We start from the raw sequence: 24,504 nt of genomic DNA, 5'->3' as shown, positions 1-24,504 counted from the left end.
ACAGAAAATTCAAATATTTCTCTCCTAGTCCTGGCTGGTTAGCAAGGCTCTGAGCAGGCAGTAATGCACAGGATTCCCAGTGCCCAGCAGCAACACATGACTGTCACTGGCTGAAGGAAAGCCATCCCTCAGGATTGTGTAAACACTGTTCAAACGTGGCAAGGTGCTAGGGACAAGTATTTAAGTAATCTCTCCTGCTGGGAAGTAAAAGAGCCTGGAATCATCTGTCTGTGAAAAGGGACGAGGGAAGAGCAAGGCTTTGATTTACTGAGTGGGAAGGGCTCTGCAGATAGCAGATAGCTGATAACCTCTTTATGCAAAGCCCACAAGCTACAAAGATGGAAGAAGCAATGAAGGGGCATCCTGGAAATGGGAAAATAATTTATTCATAACCAATTGTCCATTGCTGTTCACAAAGAAATTGTCAGTCCTAGAGTCCTAAATGTATTCATTATTTCAAATTGTTCCATTTATTTCTTCAGCAAATAAGCTATATATTCTGAAGGTACTGAAGTTGTGAAATGTACCATTGACTATTCCATTCACAATCTGCTTTGTCTTGGATAGCTGAATTATTTGCATAGTTTAATTACATAACACAGGGCAGGAAAATTGAGCCTTTAATCACCATGAGTAATGCTTACTCAAGGAAGAAGTCCTATTGAAGTCTGAAGTGTAAAGACTTTTCAACATTAGAAAATGAGTCAGAATCTGGCCTTATTCACAGTTTGTGCTCTGAGATAGTTTTACTCCTTGCTTTTCAAATATGTATTTATTATACACAGTATTGCCAGGGAGAAGCAATAAATTCCTTTAGACTTGCTTGGCCAGCCAGCATAGCACCAATCCAAAACTGAAATGCTGAGAAGGATCTGAAGTCCAAAAACTCAGGTAGAGGAAGGAGAGAAAGGAAATACTTCTTTCTGCAGAGCCTCTATGGTCACAAAGTACGAACACTCCTGTTTAAAAAAAAAAAAATTATACAAAAAACCCACAAAAGAACTGGTATTCAAAGGTTGTTTTGAAATTTAGATAAATATTGGTAGGTCAAAGTCTAAAATATCATGCAGCAAATGAAAAATAAGACAGAACTGCACATGATTAGCTTTCAGAACCACCAAAGAAAATTATGAGCTGTTCTGTCATCATTTCTGGAGGTCTTTAGGAGGGATCTAAATTGCTATTGTGGGAAAAGCACTAATAGAAAAAACTACAAACATATGCTAACTTGCGGTGGTTTGTTTGCCAATTAACAACACACCAACACTCCCCAACAAATTAGACAAAGTCAACAAGCAATATTCTTTATTAAGACAAGTGTTTTAAGGAGACAGCAGCACAATGAGCTGACAAAACCCCTCTGTACCCTAATGAAAGTGGCAGCACAAATCTGAGGTGAAGCCATGGTGGAAACACTGACCAGCAGAGAGAGCACAAAGGACACTGCCCAGGTCCAGGGCATCTGTAATCTACATGTGAACCTGTAAAGGGAGAGCTGAAAGAGAAAAATAACCAAAACTAAGTTTTTCTATGAGTTTTTTCTTTTTACTTAAAAGACCATATTTTCCTAAAACTGTGCTTTCAGCAACAAGAAATTTGAGCTGAATCAGAATTCGTTTTATCAGCCATTTCTGTTAGATATCTCCAACTTTACTTGAGAAAAGGTGAAGAAAAAGTTCAAACCTACTTTGTTCCATTCAGAGATTGAGCCAAAGCAACACCAAAAGCTGGTCTAGCCAGTAATTTGAATGTCAAGGTATTTGCCTACCTACATTATTATTTCAGTGTGTACCTGCTTAGTAGAGTTTTGCCCACATCTGATGTGCTTGGTTCATTACAAGAGCTTGCTAATAAATACACTGTTTTAATAATAGAGTTTTGTGTCTTACACTACAACAAAGTTATCACTTATATCTTGGGCCTTTTATCCTCCTTTTATGTGGAGGATGGAAGTTGCTTTTGTGGAGGATTTCACAATTTCATTTTGTTTTCCTTGGGAAAAAACACTGTGAATTTGCAGACTTCTCCAGATATTGAAAGAATTCCTCTGGATCAAAATGTTTCAGTGTTGCTGGACTCAATGGGAGATGTTATTCAATAGGAGAAAATAGAGGACAAGAGGCAAAAACATTGTCAGCTGTTCAGATCCAGACACTACTCTCTCCAAAGCATTGAGGGAATGTGGCTTTTCTGGTGGCAGCAGTGGTTTGGGGTTTGTTTTTGTTTTAACATATTCCATCTCTTAGATTAAGCATTCAGACTTCAGGTCTCTGAGCGCTTCAGTCAGGCTTGTGCAAACGTACCCAGACTTTTTATGCTCTTCCCCTTCCCTCCTCCTCTTTCATTTTCCCTTCCTGCTTCCCCATCCTCGCAGGGAAGCCTCTCAGACTTGGCAGGAGCTGCTGGGCTCCAGCCAGCTGCTGCTCCAGACTCAGGTCGTGCTTTCAAGGCACAGTGCTGCAGCAGGGTGGGGTTGGATTGCAGAGAAGCCAAACTGTGCGAGGCCCTGGAGAGAACAACACACAGCTGCTGCTGCTGCTGCTGCTGCTGCAGGACCAGGAGCCTCTCCATGGTCACCACCCACACAGGGGACAGGGGACAGGGAGCTGACCCAAGCAGCTCAGACACCTGAGCAGCATTGTCAGCACCACCCTGTGCCAAAGAGAGCACATCCCATTTTGATAAAGCTGGACCAGACAATGATTTTCCACTGAAATCAAGCTAGTGTTACTTTTGCTTTATTTATGAATCTCAGGCAATGGTTGTATAGTTCAGGTCCTCAGTACTCTACCCCATTTAAAATGTCAACTTTTCTCCAAGATCTAAGGGAATAAACCTAGCTACAGGTGTTGCCTTTCAGCTGGTCTTAGAATTATGAGGCAGACACAGTTAAAGGGATAAAAGGGTTTTACCTTGGTATTTTAATAGGGTCCTAGGTGCACAGCTCTTCAAAGGTGGAACACACTGAGATGCACATGCCATGTAACATACATACAATTCTTATATACCTTACAAATTAGCATATCTACCTAGAAGCCCCCAATAAGAAACTTAATAAATGAAGTAATGTTCCTCTTTTCTAAAGAACCTCACCCCAAATAAGCTAGAGCCCAGCTTACAAGATATATTCCAGAGAGAAGGTTTCAACCGAGGTTAAAACTTCGAGTTTGAGATAGCATAGGGCTCTCTGGCCTCCTACTGTGGATGTTTGGTTTTTCTGCCTTGCAGAACCCCAAAACTAAGCTCGAATATTAGGCTACAAAAATTACAAGCATGTAGACTAAGGGTACAAAGAATGTATAAAGGGTACAGAAAATATATAAAAGGGTATATAAAATATATGTAAGGGTATCTAAAAAAAAAAGGCAAAAATCATCAGGCATCACAGGGAACAGAGGAAGCCATTCCATTTCCCTGGCTCTTCATCTGGCAGTGTTAAACCTCAAGGTCTGCTTGTTAAACCTTAAGAGTCACAAGTGCACTGCTCTCACAGGTATATTGCTTGTATAAGAAAGGAATGGTCAGATTTGATGGGGACAAATGGCAGATCTGCATTAAGTTCAGTCAAGCAAAACAAACCTATTTCTTAGCAACTCAATTACATTTTATCAGCTACCCTCTTCTTTAAGACAATCGAAATTAGCCACAGCAGAAAGCCTGGTGCAGAGAGGTGTCCTCACAGGAAAAATAACACCCAAGCCTGATGGAAATGTTCAAGAGCAACTGTCCCACCTCCTGACAGTTGGAATGCTAAAGAGTCAATCAAGTTTCTAAGATTTCAGTAAAGGAAATCACAGACTGGCTGTACAAGTGAATACACGAGATCAACTTCACCCTTTCAATGGAGCAGAATGAAAGAGTTAAAAGTTCCTGCACACATTCTACACAAACTTACATGCCCAAAGGCACTGCATTTGGCTTCCTGTAACTTATGTTTTTCCTTTTTACTTATCCCTGGTGGTTCATTATTGCAGGCCTTTCGACTTGTGAGAACAAGACTCACCATTCCCTCTGGGAGTTTCGCCGCTGCCCTCTCGCTCCCTGTTCCTCCCGGTTTTGTTTATCATCTTCCAACTACCTCTCCCATTCAGGTTGGGAAAGAAGGCAAAAGGCAAAATTTATATCATGATTTCTCCCTCCTCCACAGACTCATTTCAAAATAATTTTGCTCTTAACAAGAGAAGTGCCACCATGATGTGAAGGCACCCTGGTGTCTCAAGCCAGGCAGATTCATTCAGAAAGCAGAGAGAAGGAAACCACAGCCCGAGCCAACAGCAGAGATCCTCAGCTCCCTCAGACTGAAATTCTGGCTCTAACCCACCTGAGACTCCCCCTCCCTGTGAATAAGGCTGTATTTTAACCAAATCAGGCCTCCAATACTTCATGCCTGCAAGTCTCCTACACTTGCTTGCAAGATTCACATCCCTAAAAGAATCAGAGGCTGCTTTCGTACAGTGTTTGTGTTTGCAAACACTTTGTTGCACCCAGAAAAAACCCTCTTTTCTAATACAATCATTCAGCTGTTAGACACACTCACAGTAAACTAGGTTATATTTGCTGATTTACTCCTTTAGCACAGCTTTTCACCCTGCCAGTCTTTGTGTCTGTCTTACTGGTTGAAGGAACCGATTAGTGAATCTAGCAACTCCTTCTATAATTGCTGAAAAATATTTTAGTATTTCAGACCTTATTAGGGTAACAGGAGCTTCTTCCACTTTTGACAGGAAGCTGTGACACAAGGTTGAGTTGCATCCTTCTCTCATTTGTCCAGCCACCTTTAACTTCCACACAGGACAGAACGGCTGAACTGAAAGAGCACAGGAGGCTGAGCTCAGGAAAGATGGAAGTGCTTGAAGGAAAAAGATAAGAAATACAAAAATAATTTACTGCAGGATTTTTTCAAAGGTATCCATTTTTCTTGTGGATGCAAGAGTGTGTGCTGCACATGTTTTCTTTTCTTTTTTGAAAATAAATAATTTGCAGGTGCGTGAAGTTCTGCTACAACAAATATTTCAAACTGAAGCTACATTCTCTTCATATGATTAATACGTTACATTACAGCTTGCTTATAAATTAAAGGAGCAGAATATGATGTACTGCAAAGGAGTTGTATATTTCCCCTGCTAAGCTGCAGTGACTATAAATCATTTCCATCACACTTCATTTTTAATTTGAATTCATAAAAGGTTGTACATTTCTTTGTGGTTTTAAATAAAAAAAAGATTAAAGGCTGTAAACTTAAGTGTTTATTAAAGGAAAAAATATGCTGATCTGAAACTTCAGGAATTAAAATATATGTAAAATATAAGAAAGGAGAACAAGTAAAATTTCTAGTTAAGCCCTGGGAATTTAATGTGAAATTTAAGGTCTTCCACTATAAATGCATCTGTATTTGGTCAGGTGAGGGTGGTAGGGGAAGGCAAGGGTGAGGAAATGGAAGGTCTAGGACAGGAATGTCCCCAGCTCCACCCAGGCCAGGGATTTTGTGAAGTCAGGTCCCATGGCAGCTAAATACTCAAGAAGCAGAAGCACTACAGAAACAAAAAATATGCAAAAATAAAGTTTATTTCCCACAAGATGCTAAACCTCATTCCTGCCCATGTGTAAGCATAGACCTCCAGATGGGCTGGCCAAGTTGGACTTTGAGACTTCACCACAACCTCATGGGGCCAAACCCCAAGGGAACACTCAGATACCATTTTTGGCAGCATCAAGGTTATGCCTACAGAGAAAAGGCTCTGAGGTAGCCTCAGTGATGATTTTTAGGTGGAGCATCAGTTTTTCTGTAGAGATCATGCTTCTGTTCAGTGATCATGCTTCACCAATACAATACTGTATTGGTATTTGCTTATTACTGCTCATTTAATTTATGGAGAGATCACCATCACTAATATGATGACCAGCAGGGGGAAGTCACTTTAACCACATTAACAGCAATGAAATCAACATGGCATCAGGCTAAAATTTTGCAAGTACAGCAAACTAGATTAAAACTGTTTTTAATGCCTCTTTCAATAAGATGTTTTGCCCATCTGTAGCAATCTCACAGATCTACTGTTAATGGAAGCAATAGCCCTGGTGCCACACATAATAATTTATAATTCCACAAAAATTAGCAGCACCCCTGCCTCACCTCTCCATTGATTGATTTCAGTGGGAACATGCATTTAAAAGAAAGCATATAGCTTTTTTTATTGTGAGAGAACTCAGGTAAGTAGTTCAAGATCCTTCTTGTGTCCCACATGCTTTAATACAGACAGTAGTAGAACAAACTTTCAGAACAAGCTGGAAGGCTACATTTGAAATGGCACACCACTTTTTTTTCCAATGGAAACAGTCCCAGTTCACACTGTAGCTGCTGGGAGTTCCCAGAGAGCCCAAGTGCAATGGGGAAGCCTCAGGACTGCCTTGTCTTCAGAGCATGCAGAGAGTGTAACCCACGTGAAATAAAGTTTGAAATTTGTACTCTGTACAAGATGAGGATTGTCAACCCTCAGCCAGGATCACTAACCCTGCACTTGGTGTCCAAAGCAAGTGCAGGGAAACCCCAGCCAGCAGGACCCAACAGGCTGCTTGGAGAATCATATTTATATCAGGCACCCAAAGAATGTTGTTTGGCTTGGCATTTCCTGCTTGACTGGTTCTCTTCCTAACAACCAAACTTTGTTTGTCTTAATTGAAGATGTTTACTTTTGCTGTGATTACAGTAAAAGCCCATGCCCTCATAAGCCACAATTTGCAGAAAACAATGCAGGGCAGGAAATCAACTCCTGACAGTGTCCAACAAACCGAGCCTGTAACATTTCTGCTGGGGACAGTGGCAAATTAATGACCAATCTCCTAATTACTCAGGAGGTATTTAAGTAAGCACATTACCCCAGATGATGCTAAACTGACACCTCTTACAGGCAAACTGCTTAGTCACAATTTAACACAGGCAAGAGAGGCAAACATACGTAGGCTGTTCAGTCAATAAGCTTTCGTCAGTGATGAAAAAAAGGCAGACTTTTGTTCTTTTTATAGATGAAGTTTGTTTTGTCTTCCTTTATAGATCTATCCTGCTGTAAAGTCTGCCTTCCCAGCCAATTAAAGCCTTCCCCTGAGAGCAGTGGGCACCAGTGGGAAGAATAAAATCAATTCCTAAACTGAGGTCCAGACCCAGCAAAGTTTCACAGTAGCCCTCATTTGTTGCAGAGTTTATACATTTACTTCTGAAGACCACTTCTGTATTGAAACACCCTGCCACAGTTCAGAATTATTTAAATATTGCAGGGAGTACAAAAAATTCAGCCTCTTTTTTATAATCTGCCCACCACAGAAGGTGCCCTCTGTGCCACCACACAGGTCATTTATGAAGATGTCAGACAGGGTGGGTCCCAGCTCTGCCCTCAGCCATGGCAAACACTACCAGTGACCAGATCCAGATGGACTTTGTGTCCCTGGTCACAGCTCTGAGCCAGGCAGAGCAGTTCATCTCCAGCCCACCTCACTGTCCCTTGCTCTAGTCCATATTTTGTGGGTTAGCAGTGTGGATATTATGGGACACCGTGTCAAAAGCTTTGCATAAGTCAAGGCAAACAATACCCACCATTCTCCTCATCCCCTCAAAATGCTACTTTTCTGCACAGTTTCCAGAGAATACAGGATTTTTCCTACCCTCTCTTCTTTCCTTAAGCTTGATGTAAGAAAAGCTTTATCTGTCCACCATTAAAAAAAAATTATTGTATTTAAAGGGAGCTTGAATTATTTAAGATGCATAACTGAATATGTGCATTTTTAATCCTAACTACAAAATCAAATAATACAGATTATATAATACCAGTTCTAGTTTGGAAGTTAAATTGAAAATTAAGCATGAAATTAATATACTGACTTTCTCCATGTTCTACACTTAATATCTGCTGAAAGATCTAGTGCAAAATGTTCTCTTATTTATTTCCATGAGCTCAGGACCAAATCCTCAGCCTTCATTATCAAGCAGCTATCAGAAAATACTGAGTTCTTTACACACCAACTTCTAATAAAGATGGGGGACACTCTGGTCAGGAAACCCAGGCTGCACTCTAGAAATGGAAATGAGATCTATAAGTGATGACTTTTCTCCACAGAAACTGCAAAGTTCCAGCTGAATTGTGTTCAGCTACAGCCTGCTTGACAGGGCTGGAGTATCTAAGGAACAAGACAGGACATTGCCAGGGATGAAAAAAAATTGGATATTATCCAGCATAACCTGAAAGTATCTCCTCCTTTTCCAAAGTCCAGCCAGAGTGGAACATAAGCCTAAGTAAATCTGCTCACAAAGACAAGACCATAATAACGAAAAATGATAGATACGCTATTAAATTAATATTTGCTTCCCTTGCTTTGCAATTAAGCATTATTTACTAATAATTCTACACCATATACCCTGGCCCCTAAATGTGGATTAAAGTACCTTTAATTGCACACTGTCCTTGGTCATTCTTTTTACTACTTTCCTAAAAGCCAATGTTCAAAATAATTGTCTCCCTGAGATAGAGTGACTCACAGTATGACTCAGTGTTTTCTTTCATAAAAGGACTGCATTCCACTTGTTCCCTGTTTTAAGTTTTGTAATAGACTGTGATAGAGCTAAGATATGCATATTGTATAGTCACCACTTTGCAAGTTGATTTACTACCACACAAACCATTTAGAGTCCTCCAAAGAAGCTTTGAAGGCTTTAATATCAGAATCTTTCTCCAAGGCCTGCTTTGGTACCAATATTTGATTAAATTAAAGCCTAATTATAGTCTAAAATGAATGATGTGCATTTTCTCTCCATTAGACAGACCTATTTGCATTCCATGAAGACCATTGGCATGGCAGCGTGCCATTCGATTCCGTTTAAATCAAAGATGTCCCTGTGGAATTCTCTTTTTCCCTACCAGCTATATTTGTCTTTTCTAACGGGTGCCCAGGGCCTAAAGGTTTAGCCAGACCTCATTACCTGAGGTAGACAGTGCATGAAACCATTTAATTGGCAGTAGCCAGTCCAGTGAGCCATTCCTTTGCTTTGCTCTGTGCCCCCCTCCACGGATGCTGTTTACCAGACATTTTGCCCAGGTTTTGTTTCCAAGTGAGAGAGGCATTTCTCGGTACCTGAAACCCACCATTAACTGTCTTCCCCTTCAGGTGTTCTCTTACTTGTTCCCAGCTATTTTGTTGAGCAGAAACTCACTAAAGCATAGCAGCGTTCACAACAATTAGGGAAATTTAATTATCTTCATCCGAGAAGAGCTGTTCTTAAGTTGCAACCAGAACAATTATGGTGTTTTAGCTGAAAACAATGGGATGGTATTTTGCTATTTATTGCAGGTACATTTCCAAGGGGTTTCTTGTTTTAAAGCATGAATCCCTATTGAGTCGGTATTGATTCAGTGAGGAAAGCTCATCTGTGGCATAAAAAGCAGCACTGTTGTCTGTTTTGACAGAAATAATTTTAATTTCAAAGAGAATGGAAGTGGCTTGGTCATTTATAATAAGAGAAAGCAAACAAGGACAGAAAAGCAAAGCCCTGATCACTCTATGAGCCTCCCACACTCAGTCTTTGAATTTGTGAAAAAAATATTAACGCAATGAACATAAGTGAGTATGAGATTTAAGAGCCCACCAAAATTGCCATTTGTCTTCAGGTATTTTCTGCTTCTTTCCTTGCTCCTGGAGCACAACAGTTCTGTCTCTAACATGTTCTGGATGTCTGCTCACCACTGCAGGAGAGACTCCCCAGCCTAGCCCTTCTCCAGCCTTGGGTCCAGAACCTCTACACCCAGACACAGTTCCTGAGATGTTCCCAGCGCAAGTTTGCTTTATCCTAGCCATGATCCTTCTTTGTTTCTGCCTTCTACACATTTTTACCATTTCTTAGAAGAGAGACAGTGGACCTTTCCAAGCCACTTAGTCCTGCTTTTTTCCCTGTGTATCCTCACAAAGTGCAAAGAGGGGTCTCTTCCCTGTCCCAGTATAAGGGGCTGTGTCAGGCTGTAAATTTGGACCAAGCACAATGCTTTCCCTATAAGTCACAAACTGAACATCTAAGAACAATTTTCCTATTTTCCCTTCAGATTACACCTCCTGCAGAGCTTGCTCTAAGAGGCCATTGCAAAGCCTAGGGACCCTCCTACTGCGTCACATTGAAGCACAGGGATTTGTTGATGCACTTTGGTAATAAATATTTAGATAGGAATATTCCTCATTGCCTCTCTCAATTGAAGTTATAAACAAACTTTACACCAACTTAACATATTTCAAAATTAATCTATTAGGAAACTATTTATTTGTCTAATTCCTTCCATATAGGCTATAAAAGCTATATAAAACCTATACTGAAAGGACAATTGATTCTCAGCTAATGATTTTTTTTCTTCATACAAGTCACTGGAATTTTTCTGAATTGTACCTGCTTAGCCTGTGATGGAAAACAGTCAACTGAGAAAAATAAATATTTTTCTGTTAAATCATATCTTTTAAATCTCTATTTATTCTGCATCTTTTCTGAAAGGAAATCCATTGGTAACTCTTCTATGGTTTCTTCTTATAATACAGGCAAAATCTTCTTACTACTACCTGTTGCAATTCTACTTGTGAATCCAAAGTGTTACACATTGTTTTCTTTCAACATTTCTCTGCTGTAGGAAAGAGTTACTGCCCCCATTTCAGGTATGGAACACCAAGGCCCAGACAGGCCAGGTTAGATATCAGCCAGACACCAACTCAAGCTCCTGCATTGTTCAGAAACCAACAGAGTGGGAATTCCCTTAAAGCACTGCCTGCCACGGAAGGGCTGATTTCCATTAACAGCCTTATGCCAATCATCTAATCAGCTGTCGCGCTTTCCCTCACTGTGTGATAGCTTTCTCACATCAAGGAACGAGATTATTTGCAGGTTTCCAAGTTCATTTCGCTTTTTCTGCAAATCTAAATTATGACTGACTAGCAGGATCACAGGTCCTGGCTGGGACTGGGTGTGGAACAGGGCTAAGCCCTTTGAGGTGTCATAAAGATATAGAAACTGAGTGAGGAGCCAGACATGGATGGCTACTGGCAGCAGAAAGCCAAGAGGAACACTGCTATTTGTGGAGGGCTAAAGTTCATTTGGCAGCAGAGGGAGTTTCCAGGTTCCTGAGGGATGAGCTGCTGAGTGGGATGGGAAGGGAGAAAGGCAGACGTGAGCCTCTCACCTTGCACTGCCACTTTGACTGCCACGGCCACAGCAGACATTCTCCCTGGCCTTCATCCAGCAGAGGCAGTGTGGGAACGTTTCCTGGGCACTGCTGAGACACCTCCCGGTGTCTGTAGCACATCCTCAGCTCAGCTGAGTATGTGACACCTCAGCAGAGAGGCAGGGATGCGTGACTGCTGCGTGAGGAACGTGACAAGCTCTCCATAACATCCCCTCCATTCATTTCCGCTGCAATGGCTGACCTTTCAGGGGTTAAAGAGCCTTATTTTCCCTGCTCATCTCTCCTCCTGTCCTTTTCCCAAGGTTATCCGTGAAGGTGATTCTGCTTTCTTGCTTACACAACTTTTTCCGTGGTGTCCAGTCTTTCCTGAGCACTGCCATGGCCAGACCAGCTGATATGGGTGAGTGCTCCTAACACACAAAGGACACTCTGAGCCTGCTTTGTCACTCAGGCTCTTTGCCTGGCTGCTGTTAGGATTAATATAAATATGCCCTTGAGAAGCTAGAAAATAGCTGTGCCTGGTATGATTCAAAGAATACATAATTTTCTCTTATTCACTGGCCAGGGTTATGAACAAATGGCTGTATGTAGAGGAGGAATTAGATTAAGCTCATTAAAAATAATTTCACAGGAAAGAGAGGATTCACTTCCACCAAACTGGGCCATGAGTGAAATAATAAAACATACAGGTTATTGTTTAACAATTCAATGTAATTTCTGTTCTATTGCTGGAACGTTTTTGATACAGCACATGTATCTTGACAAAAAGCTCTGTCTTACGAGCATGCTCAGCATTTGTTCAAAACAAAGAAAGTAAAGACAGCATTTTCCTCTACACCTGGGCATGCTCTGTACAGGAGTCACCAAATATAATTATTTAGTTATTTTAGACTATAACTGATAGAAAAAACCCATAACTGGTATTTAAACTAATTCTGTAGGTAGTGTTTATTTAAATATTATCTGCCCAGGATGACCAGTTAGTTTTTACTTTTAAACTCTTGTATGAAGGCTAAAGTATTATATATTTAGTTATTTATATCTGATTCATTAGTCTCTCTTTCAGTTTGATAGCTGATTTGATATTCAGTGTATCAGAGATAACCATCTTGTTATAGCTAAATGAAATGTGCATTTGGAAAAGTTCATTAATACCATTATCATTAATTGGTTCTTACCTGAATCTCAGTGCTGCAGGTACTCTTCAAATTAAATGACAGATTGCAGCTAGCTTTATTAAATACAATTTTAAGAGCCTCCACACATTGCAGATGAAGTCTAATGGGCCAAATCCTGTTCTCCTACTGATCACAGAACAAAAAGAAAAAATAAGTTATAGTGCTTAGTCTAAAGTTACTTTACATGAAGATGTCAGGGTTTGGAATTGATCCCAGTTTGCTTTTTAGTGTTCAGTGCAAAATCACTTCTTAATCTTTGGGGGGAAGAGCATGCACAGAAATTAATCTCCCTTTGCCTTTTACCAAGCTCAGTTGCTGAGATGCACACGGGAACATGGAGGGAAAGCCTGAGCTGAGGTGAATCAGCAGCAGCCTCACACACCTGGAGTACTCTCTCATTCCAAAATCCCCCTGATGTCCTTGTGACTCCTCTGAGCATAGCTGGCATCTGCCAGCACAGTCCTGGCACTGAATGGCCCCTGAGGTGCTGCTGAGAGCAGGGAAAGGTGTGTTTTTGGGGATGCACAGGTGTGTTGGGGTGCTGTGCACACATCCTGCATGTACAGCGCCTTCCCACCTGAGCTGCACCTGCAGGGCTGCTGAGCTGCCAGGCTGTGACACAAACAGCACAGCCACTGCAACAGCAGCTGCCTTGTGACCCACCAGTGCTCCCTCTCCACAGCTCACCCTCCCCAGATTGTTCCTGAGCATCTCAGTGAAACACTTTCTAAAAGGACAGGCAAAGGAAACCACAGGAGTCAGGCTAAATCCCTGGAATACTGAATTTATTCACTTCTGCCAGCATTGAATGAGTCCTCAAATCACAATGGCTTTTGGACTCCCAGCCTCCCCACCAGAATGCAAAAGATTAAGCAGTATTTCCTCATACACAAAGCTATATCCCATCTGATTAAAAGCAAATTAGATTCCTGATCCAACTTGTAGGATTAAGTATCTCCTAGAGAGATGACATGAGGCCTACAACATACTTATTATTAATAATTTTCTCATAAGAGAGTCCACACTGGGATTGACTATAGGTGCAAAGAACTATTTTGTCTTGGTCAGCATATTAATTGACTTTTTGACTTCTCTCATGCAATGTAAATCAGCTTGCAGGCTGCAGCAAAGGCAAGGCAGTTAACCACCCAGCTGGTGAAGTCCTGCCTGGCAGACACCTGCATTTGAACAGCATTTTCAAAGAGTGCAGCAGGCATTCACAAAACTGCAGCAAAGGAGATTTGTTGAGAAACTGGTGAGTGCTGGTAGAGGGAAATGGGTGTTTGTGAGGCCAAGTGCATGAATGTAAAAGGAGGAAGGAGAGTCTTTTAATTGTTTTAATCCTGCAGGAATTCTCTACAGGACTTTAGCACATATTTTTATTTTCTTTTTCTTAACTTGGCAGATTTTATTCTGCCAAAATGACACCTGAAGCAGCATTTGAACACAAACCAAAACCAAAACAATACAAACAAACACAACAACAAACAGAAAATCAACTAAAAAACCACACACACAAAAAAAAGGAAAAAAAAACCCACCAACCCACAAAGAAAAAAAATCAAACCCCCAAAACTAATCAGCAAACAAACAAACAAAAAAAAAAAAACCCACACAAAACACTCTTCTTTCCCTTCCAAAACCCAGTCCTAGATTTAGAAAAGTCAAACCATTTACCATGTAGGTAAAATGACACAAATTAGTCACTTTTTCCAAATAAGAAACACTTCACTGATGGCAACAAAATGTAATTGAGAGCACTAAACATGTTAGGTACTGCACAATATGGTCTTTTAGACTCTATGAGAAAATCTAGTCCTAGGGTACAATATATAAATATGCCTGACACACAAGCACTATTATTTCCAATGAAAAAACAATAATAATAAAAAAGCCTTTCCTCTAATAAAATTACTAGTAAAAAATACCATTAATGGCAGGCTTTCTAACAAATTCTGTTGCCCTCCTGCTGTCCTCTGCACCTGCTTACTGTCTGCAGTAGCCTGCCTGCCTCCTGCCTTGTCCAGCTGTTTTAAACGATCCTTCATTCAACAATGCCTTTAATGACAGCAGTTCTGGGAGGCTGATCCTCCACGATGGCTGCTCGGTGTAAAACTGCCCCTCTTCGTCCTTATGGCACATAAAGGAAGCCAGACTCACCTGTTTGCTCCAATTCCTCGTTTATTTGCAGCTCTTTGCAGCCCCATATCATCCCAAATCGGCAGTAAACACAGCGCAGTTCATCACAGAAGCATTCTGCCAAAACAACTTTGGATCAAATTATTTTAGTGATTCCTACCTCGTCCTTGCTACCGCAATGAGTGTAATTGAAGAAAGAAAAACACGGTTTCTCAGGCTTTGCTGCTCCCCGGGCACTACAAAAATTAATTGGCCAAGCAGTGCTCTCAGCCTAGGTTTTGGCACGTTCAGACCAGGAGGGTGAAGGGAATAGTGAGATTCACCTTGTTGAACACAGCCAGTCAGTCTCTTTGTTGCTTTATTGCTGGTAGAAATATGACACAGGCACTGTTAAAAGGGGCTAAAAGGGTTTTACCTCAGTATTTTATAGGATATTAGGTGCACAGCTCTTTGCAGGTGGAACACAGAGATGCACACTTCCTCTGTAATGCATATACAATTTTATGGACTTTGCAAATTAGCATATATACTTAAAATTTCTCAATAAGAAACTTAATAAATGAAGTAATTGTCTCCCTATTCTAATCACCCCCACCTAAAAGAGGCTAGAGCCTAGTTTACAAAATACGTTCTAGAGAAAAGGCTTCAACCAAGGTTGAAACCTCAAGTTTGAGATAGTATAGAGCTTTCTGGCATCCTACTCTGAATATTTTTTTTTTGCCTTGTAGAACCCTAAACTAAGCTAAAATATTAGACTGCAAAAATTACCAGCATGCAGGGCTAAGGGTACAGAAAATAGGAAAAGGGTATAAAAATGTATAAAAGGTTATATTAAAGGGAAAAAAATCACCAGGCATCACCTTTAAAAGGAGCAAAAGGGCAGACTCAGAACTCAGCAGCTGGCTCTGAAAAAGTGAATGCTGAAGTCCCCCTTTGGCTGTGGTCCCTGGGGGTTTGTGCCCCACCAGGGAGCCCATCCAGTGCAGCACTGCTCTCACATGGGCCACAGCCAGCCCAGAGCTGGGCTCACTGCCACCCGACAGTGGGGAACACAAATTGCACCAGAAAATGGCCTTTTTAGCATCAACTGTCCTTCCAACCTGCTCTGATTCTGCTCTGCACTAATCCATAGTTAACAGCTTGGGGGACTAATTCCTCCCGATTTCCTGCCACTCTTTGCACCTCTGCAGCTGCCTTTAGAGATGTGCAATGAATTGCATGAAAATAGAGAAAGAGTGTATGAAAAGGATATGGAAACTACGACAGAGCAAGACCCACATTACAGGTGTCTCTTCCTCATTCCTGAGTGCCTGACACAGACTGTCTTTGTTTCCCAGACTGTGCTGATATGGCACAATCCCAAACTCATTTGAGAGGACAGCAACCCTTCTGTTGGCTTCAGCACATTTCAGAGCAGACGGAAGGCAGGAGAAGTGGTCATTTACAAAACAACGTCTTACTATCTAAAAAGGAACTCCTCAAATCCCACTTTCAGCAGAACTCAAGGAAGAACAATCTGTGCTGTACAGCCCTTTCCTCCTGAGGCCACTGCTTTATTTTCCAAGGCCCTTTAATCTTTATTATCTTTGTTTCAGATCATTCAAGATTTGATCTTAGATGTTGTTTAGGCTGGGAAGAGCCAGGAAATATAACAGTGTATTCCTGTATTAAAATGTAAGTTTGGCCTCCTTGCTCCTCCCAAGTTTAAAAGCTTTCCTTCTAAATTTTCTACTAAATTTCCCTCTTAAAAAGGCTGCTGCTGACACTTAAGGAAAACAAGCAATTATGCACTCTTATAATACTTGAAAGATGTAAAGCTAATCAAACATTATCACAGTATTTTCATGAAAGATCAGCTGACTTTAAGTGTGCATGTGCAATTTGAGTGCTCTAGGAAATCTTATCATCCTTCTTAGGGCTTCAGGAAAGATTCAGCTGCAGAACAGCCTGAATTTTTCTGTGCTCCAACTGAGTTATCAAGTATTGTTTTGGAAGCTAGAATTCCCTGGTGTGAGTTTTGATCAGATATCAGCCAATTTTTTGGTGATGGTCAGCTGAAACCACATGACAGCTCATACATTGTTGACACTGAATTTCCAGTGCTATTTCAGTTCTTACTTCTTGTAGTATTTTCTTTTTGTGAAGCCAATGTGTGTCTATTACTTTTAGCAGTTAATAGGTGTAATTTCAATATAATTTAAATGTGCACATCAAAATATTACTTGTGGGAAGAATAGGATTTTATTCCTCCCGGAAACGTGCCTATAAAAAATAACATTGTCTTGATTGTATCCCTTTCATAAACACAGCAGGATTGGGAAAGCATTCCAGGATATATATCTGTCACTGTAGCTGGTATCACCCTATAACTCTGCTAGTTAAAATCACTCTCTAATCAGAAAGGGTAATGGATTTCTTCTGCTGGCACTGGAAGATGATTGTGCAAGTGACAGATGTCAAAAACATCATTCTTTCTGAACACTCTCTTCACAGCTGAGATTAAATAGAATAGCTGAATTGCACTGCAGACTCATTTAGACTTCTTGGGAGCAGGTAGGATTTTAAGACTACAAGAATGTAGAATAGACATTAAGCTTGAGCATTGGTAGCTCGAGAGAGACAAAATGCAGATTCATTTGCTACCTTCTAGGGAGATTTTCAAAGCCCAATAATTTAACCAGGAGAATCTGCACATGGGGTTAAAATAATATGGCTTGAATAAAGGTCAGGCAGAAACATGACCTAACATTAAGGTCCCCCAAGCTCCAATGCTGCCCAAAAACTCGAAGCAGTGTCAAGGGCTGACCCTGAATAGGGGAAAGAACAGCAGTTTGGCTCTGCCATCACCTGCATGGTGGGCAGCAGCCCAGGCAGCTGCCTTTCTCCTGCTTGTGCACAGCAGGCTAAGAGCTGTGAAGGAAAGAAAATTAAGACCTATCAAGTTAGTTCCAAGGCAGTCAGAGCAGACAAAGGATCAGTTTAGTGCCTTTTTTTCTCCGCTGCAGTTCTGTGTGATGTCTGGGAAATTCCTGTTGGCCTCCCAGTCACAGAGAAAGACACTTCAGGTACATAAGGCACAAGTGTAATGTTCCTTTTTTATGGATTACATTTACCTGCAGGCTTTGGCTATCCTATAAACTAGCATTTAAGGATATCCTCAAGGACTCTCTAATCAGAAAAGAGAAACATATATAAACTTGTAGCTTGCTTGGTTTCTGCATTCTCTATCAGAGGAAACAAGCTGCCTCAGTCACACAAAAGGTAAATAGGTATTTCATTGTCGTGTCACTGTTAGCTAACACTGAGTTTTAAAATTCAACTACATGATCATACTGAGAGGAAAGAAAGAGGAAAGACAAGAATTCATGTTCTCTGAACCTAGAAGTCTTGAATTTCTACAGAGGAATGGGAGAAAGGGATTTGAATTAAGTCTTTCACCCAGAATTTACAGCATTCAGGCTTTGAGGTAACAATGAAAGAAAACACTTCTACAGACTGGTTGGAGTAAGGGGAGGAAAAAATATGAGAAGTCTGCACAAGAAAACAAATACCTTGCACTAAGTCATCAAGTTTATATCCTGTTAGCAGCCAAACAACTTTATTTTATTTTACAATTACTGGACGAGCTCATTTATGGAATAGCATGAGCTTTGCCTTCCTACAGTTTTTCGCATAACACAAAACTAACCAGAGAAAAGTGGCAGATGCAGTTTTTATCAACAAAGCTCTGCTTAGAGCAGTTGAAAATCTTTTCCTTTCATGCTTTCAAGTTCTTATTGCATACAATTGTTTTCCTCAGGGGATTATACCTGATCCCATGAAGCTTTCCCTGCCAAGACAGTCCAGCCTTTTTGTGGAATAAGAGCAGACATTGATCGGCAGGGACCACAAGGGAGACCGGGCAGCTCTGGGCCCCTCTCTCCCAGCAGGGTTTTGCTGCTCAGCCTGTAAGGGTCACCTGAGCATGGCTTAAAGGATCTGGAAAGAAGAGGATATCTGAAGGCCAAATATTTTAAAAATGCGAGCCCTTTGCCATTTCTTTATGAACCTCGCCCATCAAATAAAGTAGATTCAACATTGTTTGTTTCTAAATGTGCTGGAAATGAAAATAACTGCAGTTATTGAAGCTGTGGGAGGTTCAATGGATATTTCAGCTGTAACGGGATGAGAATGCCCGTTCAAAAGTTCCCTTCATGCTCTTTATAGCAGACAAATCCGCAAAAGAAAACATACTTTGTTAACTTTCATTTGAATACATCCTGCTCCAGCCAGACAGCCCACTTAAAATGACACAGAGGTAGTAAATTGTTCTGCTGATTGGTGAGCTAGAATTTAACAGCTTGAGCTTATCAGGAAGTGATAGGAACAAAAGTGTCAGGCATACATCGTTCAGGCAATACCTCCTTCCACTCTTCCTGAACCTCCGAGGTGAAGGCCTTTAATTACTCTTTGCAGTTAAAGATGTGTCAGGAAAACACTGGGAGATGGACAGAGGCCACCCAGGAGGGATCTTGCTCAACAAGCCTTGCATACAACATCCCACAAGAAACCCTGTAAATGTGAATTATTTCAATAGCTGCAGTGGTATATGGGTCCTTGTTTTTCCAAGGTAGTGTTTTCCTCAAAAGGTCCCTCATGAGAAAGAAACAACAGGAGATCTTGTCCTCAAGACTCTTCCAATATCTAGCAACCGAGAGATGATGAGAAGCACAGATTTCCTGTTATTTTGTTCTGAGAAATGGCACCCCAAGGCATTAAAATGCCCATGGAAATATGGAGGGCCAGCATTTCACAGGCACTCCCAGCCCACAGTGCTGAATGGAGAAATGCTCAGCTCCTGTTTTCTGGCCAATCCATTTAGGCTGCCGACTTTTGGCTCTGAATCCCCTCCAGAGCTCCATGGCTTGTTCCCAATAACACACACATGCCACTAAGCCCAGCATTGTCAGACAGCTAAAAGCTGATCAGAAGCATTTGTGGGTTTGGTGATTTGTTTGATGCTACAGTCAACCTTAGAATAATTGCCTCTGAAGAAACAGGAGTAAATAACACACATCCAGTCTGGCCAAAAGCACTTTATCAGTGCCAAAATCTCCACAATGTACAAGACTGTACAACAGGCAAGGACAATCCCTCAAAGGCAACTGTGATTATTGCATGAAAGGGTAACAAAGCTCAATTAACCAATTAAATTGTCTGCCAAGAGACTAAGGAATTCACTGTTCAAACATATACAAAATTAGGCTAAATGGGAAGTGTAGAGGTCTGGTGAGATAAGGTGGCCTTACAGGAAAGCAAATGCTATAGGTATTCATTGGTAAGGCTAATCAAACCCAAAACTGAAGGGTCATGAAAGGGCTGGAGAGACACACATTTGGTACATCTCAGTGATGTTGTTCATTTAATGCTCTGAAATAAAGGACAATATGGAAATCCACCAGCCAGGTATGAGCTCTCAGAGAGGCACGAGGGCAGGCTAGAGGAATGAGCCCAAAGGAATCTCATGAAGTTCAACAGTGGAGGATAAAAATTCCTGCCCCTGGGGAGCAATAATCTCCTGCACCAGAGTAATCTGGGGACAAGCTGGATGAAAAACAGGTTTTTAGAAAAAGTCCTGGGGCTCCTACTGGACACCAAGGTGACCACATGCCAGCAGTGCCTCTCTGCAGCAAAGGAGACAGCAACCTCCTTGGCTGGAGTAGGATAAACAGTGCCAGCACATTTTTGGGGCTCTGTGCCCAGTGCTGAGCTCCCCAGCACAGGAAAGAGAGATGCAGGGGCAGATCTAGGAAAAGGCCACAAAGAGGATAAGGCCTTGCAGCATTTGACTGATAAGACGAGGCTGAGAACATTGGGGTTGTTCAATGTGGAGAAGAAAAGGCTTTGGAGGTGGGGGAGGGTGGTGGAGGCAGAGAGAGCAAATAAAAATAAATACCTGATGGGAGGGATTAAGATAGAGCCAAGTTCTTCTTGGTCATATCCAGTAACAGGTGGCAGGACAGCAGGCAATGGGCCCAAAGTGAATAGAAGAAAATCCCATTCAAACATAAGAGAGGACTGTTTCTGGGAGGGGGGCAGACAGCACAAGAGGCTTCCCAGAGAGGTTGTGGGGCCTCCGTTCTTGGAGATAATCAAAATCCTGATTACAAATGGGCAGCCTGCTGCAGCTGATCGTGCTTTGAGCAGAGCTGAACTAGAGAGTCTCTGGACATCTCTTGCAACCTCAATTATTCAGTGAGAACATGCCAATCACAGTTAGAATCTATCAAAAATAGAGGGATTCGTAAAGACTCAAGTTTCTGTGCACATTTACTAAGAATGTATTTACTGCAGGTTTCACCTTTGCCTTGAGGCTCTCTGCAACTTTTCATCAAAGTGAATAACTCAGACACAGATACCAAAAGAGAAGCAAATCTTATGGCTGACAAGTGTAGCATTAATGTCCATGATGCAGGAGGTGATGGTGTTAAACTGAAAAGTTTTCAATGCAGCTTTTCCCTCCAAAGCATTTCCACTATCTTGAGCCTCACCACATATAGGAAATTGTATGTTTGTATACATTCACATACAGATCGCTGTGTATTTTAAAAAGGCTATGCTCCTCTGTGGGTTATGTAATTTGCTTGCTATTTTTGGCAAAATCTAGGAGGTATTTGACACTTCATTTCTACCAATATTCTCCCAGCTTACCCGTCCTTGTATAATATCTCTTTGCTTCTGATTTTTCTCTTTCACCTTTTGCTCTTCCCAGTGTGTGATTCCCAGCTAGCTGACATCTCACGATAGCCATAACACATCTGAAAACAATCCAACAGTCCCAGTCCTGTCAGCTCAGTGCCAAAGACAGCCACTCTGTGTACAATTTGGCAAAGGCTAATCTAGCTCTTCCCTTTTTTTCTGAGACAGGGGACTTGAAATAGGTACCTGTGAATCAAACTTCAGAAAAAAAAGAAACCAGAACCTCTTAAGCTAATTTACTGAGGTCCAGAAATGCAATCAAACTTCAGAAAAAAAAGAAACCAGAACCTCTTAAGCTAATTTACTGAGGTCCAGAAATGCATAATTGCCTGTTGCTGCTATTCTAATTCCAGACCTGGCAGTGCAGCAAGTCAAACCATGGCAGCTCAAGCACACAGAGTGATATAGAGAGACTCCAAGATGTCATTTATCCCCCAAACCAGTTGCAGGTATGTAGGTCAGGCTGGCTGTAGGTCTGTAAACAGTGCCTCTCTTAGAGGGAAACTCATCCCTAAACTCCAAACCAACCTTCAGAAATAAATTGATTGGAAGGATATGAGGCTAAAGGAAAATCTACTGGAGTCTGACCATTCCAGTACATGCAATGGTTGTAATAAATCCTCCAGCAATTTCTACTCTTCATTGCAGATGTCCATGAGCTATTTGCTTGTTTTCCCAAGGTATTCAAGATATCCAAACAGCTTTTATTTTTTTTCCGGAAATGCTGATATGAATCGTATGGACAAAGTAAACAGAGTACTCTGCTAGAGTTTCCCTTTTTACAAATGAGCCATAACATTGTCCATTAATCAGCCTTGCTTCCCCAGGGGTTGGGCTGCATTGTTGAGGTTTCCTTTTCCATTTCTGATCCTTGTTTAGCTGAGGAGATTACAAAAAGGAAAAAAAAAGAATAGGGCTTTGAAAACTGCCCTGCTCTCCACAGCCCTTGGGCAGAGCTGGAGTGTGTTCAGTGGTGGAGAATTCTAAATTTAAACATTGCCTGTTTTCCAGCCTCTACCTTCGAGTAAAATAATAGCCCTATCATGGCTCCTTCACCTCCTATCCAGAGAACACGGTGTTCCTATCTATTTAAATTACTCCAACAAGTTCCTTAGAACAATAAAAAGGCCCTTTAAGGTCTCCTGGGGTAAGTATCTACAGCCAGGGAATTAATGAAAAGCTGAGAGAATTTACTGGGAATCTGGCATTTCAGAGCTTTGCCTCCTGTTAATTCCTGAGAAAGGTGTCAGCTCTGACAGTGCCTGAATTTACCTGGAGGGCACATCCTTTTAATACAGGGCAGGAAGGAGTGCACATCTATTGTAGCTGTCACTCCTCCACAGGAGCAGCCAGCAGCTCCACTGGATCTCTGAAGATCCAACTCATGGCCCAGGACAGCCAGGGCTGCACCTGGTTTGGAAGGTGGGAATGGGGTGAGAAGTCAATCTCAGGCACCACAAGTTTTATACCTGACTTAGCTGAGTTTTTTTAAATAAGTAGAAAGCTCGTGAGGTTGACATGTGAGCATTGGAAGTGGTGTAAAACAGCACAGAATGAACAAAGTTCCCCTAACTGCACAGCCTGTAGATCTGGCCTCTAGCTGTCATAGATTTGTCATCTAAAAGCTAAAGCCTTTGTCTTCTAGGCATTAGATAATTTCAAACAAATTTACCAATTCATCCTGACAAAAATTAAAACTTGGTTTCTTACATTGCCTCTTCTGCCTTGCCTGTCTTTCACTCCCTGTCACACATTTGGGGGGAGATGACATAAGCTCCTTGCGGGGGTATATTTTTAGCTGAGCAGCTTATTTAGCATGCAAACCAAATACATAATCAAAGTGGTTTGGGCTTTTTTAAAGGGAAAGTCATCTCAAGGTTGACTGAAAAGCCAAACAGCTTTATCTCACCAAAGTCTCAGTTAAGTGCTGCAGTGTGCAGCCCGATGTGTAAGACGAGTGCTTTTTCCAGTGAGGCTGTGTTGATCTATGATCTAATCTAGGCTCTTTAAATAAGCTTTTAAGTATGTAACTAAGAACCCCTTTATCTGTTATTAATATCTCCTTCTGTTATCACTGCAAGCAATTTAAATATACTGGTCATATTTGATGAATTCCTCTACATATTTCCTTTCCCCTCAAAAACATACAAAGCTTGGTAAGGAATTTTTTTCCCTCTACATTCCTTATGAGCTCAGTAGCACTCTAACAACATTAGCCTCATGCACATAAAACCCTGCAATGTCTGGACATGCATGCAATGTGACTCACTCACACCTAGTGAACAAGTTCTCTCATTCAAAGGCTACAGAAGTGTGAGTTTCTTGAATCACTGGTTTTATTAGTACAAACATGTTGAACTTTACTGACATACCTTTTGACTTTATTGGTGTACCTTATTTTATGCATCTTAAAGACCTTGGCAGGTTTTCCACAGTTAATTTAATCAAGATAGCATTCGGGGCAGAAAATAGGATACCATGCTAAATCATAAAGGGAATTTCTCCTAATCTCTCTCATTTTAGTGGTGGCTGGCCCAAGAAGGTACCTGCCACATAATCTGCCTTTCTCTCATGGGGGTTAATTTATTCTTGTCTATAGCCAGCTTTTACCACAGCTGTGACTCCAGCTCAGTCTGAGCTGTGGGAAATGTCTGGAGTTTTCACTTACTGTAATACTAAAGCCCTGTGTCCTGAAAGAAACCTAAAGCAATACTCATTATGCATATTTGTATTGGCTTCACTGTCACCCAGGAAAAACGTTCTTAAAAAAGAGCAAATAAAAGAAAAGCTGCTGGAAACAATTAACTGCCTTGGGAACAGTACCTGCCAAGTCAGCTCTTAACTGGTGCATCCAGTTGCCACAGAATTTGATCAGCTCTGCAGCACATTGCATCTGACTTACCTTGTTGCATCCCAGAACTGCTGAGCCTTTTGTTGTGGACAAAAAGAAAGGTATCTCAAAGGTCACAGCTTCCCTTTCTAAATTTTCCAGCCCAAGAAAAGGTGCTTCTTTTCTTAAACACAGAGCCTTCTGCAATGACAGATATTTAGCTTAGTGGTGAGATAAATTAATATGCAAAAGTTAAAATCAGGATCACAGTTCTATTCTTGCTTAAATAAGACTACCCAATGAAGTATTTTATTCTGATCTTCAGCTGTCTTATCCACAATTGACTTAGCCTCACACTCTTTCAGCAGGTATTAAGTGGATGAGAACTTTCTGTGCCAGCTGGGAAGGCTTGAGCAAG

General features: G+C 41.2%; 1 long non-coding RNA gene across 1 annotated transcript; it reads right to left on the bottom strand.

Moving 5' to 3' along the window:
* Window positions 1-3,507: 3,507 nt before the first annotated feature.
* On the bottom strand, window positions 3,508-24,504 carry LOC146433385 (uncharacterized). Its single transcript, XR_014853940.1, has 5 exons — window positions 24,442-24,504; window positions 24,159-24,287; window positions 14,540-14,635; window positions 12,380-12,505; window positions 3,508-4,849 (listed from the first exon to the last, which is right to left on the bottom strand). It is a non-coding gene; the product is annotated as an uncharacterized LOC146433385 (long non-coding RNA).

Source organism: Lichenostomus cassidix, chromosome 9 (assembly GCF_008360975.1).
Source record: "Lichenostomus cassidix isolate B80296 chromosome 9, HeHo_3.0, whole genome shotgun sequence".
Lineage (NCBI taxonomy): Eukaryota > Metazoa > Chordata > Aves > Passeriformes > Meliphagidae > Lichenostomus > Lichenostomus cassidix.
The sequence above is the reverse complement of the archived record's forward strand: the minus strand, read 5'-3'. Positions and strand labels throughout refer to the sequence as shown.